Genomic DNA, 1,639 nt, shown 5'->3' on the forward strand with positions numbered 1-1,639 from the left:
ATTAAATAGGATCACATTATATCATAGGATATTTTCAGAGACAAGAAGAGGAGAAAAAATGACGCAGAGGAGAAATGAAACTCAAAGAAATGAAACGGAAATGAAATTATATGATATGACGCTATAACATGATGTAACATGATACAACATGATCAAACATGTCACATGTTATGATACAAGATATGCTATGATATGCTTTGATATGCTATCAAATGCTATTATATGCCATATGATACAATATAAAATTCTACAGCATATGATGTGGGGAGGAGAGGAGAGGAGAGGAGAGGAGAGGAGAGGAGAGGAGTGGAGAGGGAGGGAGAGGGGAGGAGATGATGGTGTGCGATGAGTTGCAATGAGATGAGATGAGACGCAATGATGTGAGCTGTGATGCAATCAGATTGCGATGAGATGCGGTTAGGTGAGATGAGATGCTATGCAACCAGACACAGCGATGGCCCCGCTTTTATACCCGGCTGCGTTACGTAAGCGCCGGTGCTTTGTGACATCATCAGCGATGGGTGACGTCACACCCTGGCAGCTCTGGGAGCTGGGGTGCCCTGAGGTGGGAATGTGAGCAGGAGAGCTTGAGCATTTTCCTGCATTTACTCTGCTTTGATGGATCCATCCCTGCAAGCAGCCCCAGAGCTCCTGACTGTGTGTTTCCAGGTGGACCTTGGCAGTGGAGGAGCCTCCAGCCCCTTTGCCAGGGGAAGCCCCATCCCTTGATAGACACCGTTAATGGGTGAGCTGCCTCTGCTGCTCCATCCTCCTCCTGCTGTTCCAAGCGCTGTGCTTGAAGATGTTCCTGCGTGCTTGGAATGGCTCCAGCCTCCTGCGGACCTGGGCAGCTCGTGAGGAAAGGCGGCTGCAGCACAAGGAAGCATCATCCTTTGGCTGTGGAGGTGAGCCAGGGCAGCGCAGGCTGCTCCCGTGCAGCCCCAGCGGGCAGGGATGGGGCTGCCCAAGAGGCAGCGTCCACCCTGACTCAGGCTGGGCTCTTTCCAGAGGGGCTGCTGCTGCCATCAACTCTGCTGGCAAAGGGGTTTCAGCCTTTCTCCACCTCTCCTCTCTCCTGGGCTGCCTCGGAGGGTGGGAAACCCAAGGGCCTGCCGTGGAGGAGATGGCCTTGAACACTGACAGGGATGGAGCATTCACAACCTTGATGGGCAACACATTCCAGTGCCTTGCTCCCATGGCCCTGCACAGCCAAAGGCAATGGATCCTACCTGGATGCAAGGTCCCTTTCCTGCCATAGTCTCACATTAAAGGATTCTTCCCTGTGTCCCCCTGCCCATCTTGCCAGGACACCCCTGTGCCCTAGGAAAGGAGGGAGCTCTTCCCAGCAGCCCCATAGGGACCATGTTTGAAGGTGGGGTTGGGTCCCACAGCCCTACCTGGATACAAAGGCCCCATTCCCGTTTCTCTACACATCCTGGGCCTTGCTGCAGCCTTCCGGTGCCACCTGGAGAAAGTCTTGGCACTGCTTGCTCTATGGCTCGAATGACCACAATCAACTGCAGCCTGGAAAGCAAATGGGGACATGGTGGTTCCAGGACTGATCCCTGACTTGATGCTGAGCCCCAAGTTGTGGCATGTCCAAGGGAAAGGTGCTCCCTTTGGGAATGCAACGGGAGGA

Source organism: Lathamus discolor, unplaced genomic scaffold, assembly GCF_037157495.1.
Source record: "Lathamus discolor isolate bLatDis1 unplaced genomic scaffold, bLatDis1.hap1 Scaffold_87, whole genome shotgun sequence".
Taxonomy (NCBI): Eukaryota; Metazoa; Chordata; class Aves; order Psittaciformes; family Psittacidae; genus Lathamus; species Lathamus discolor.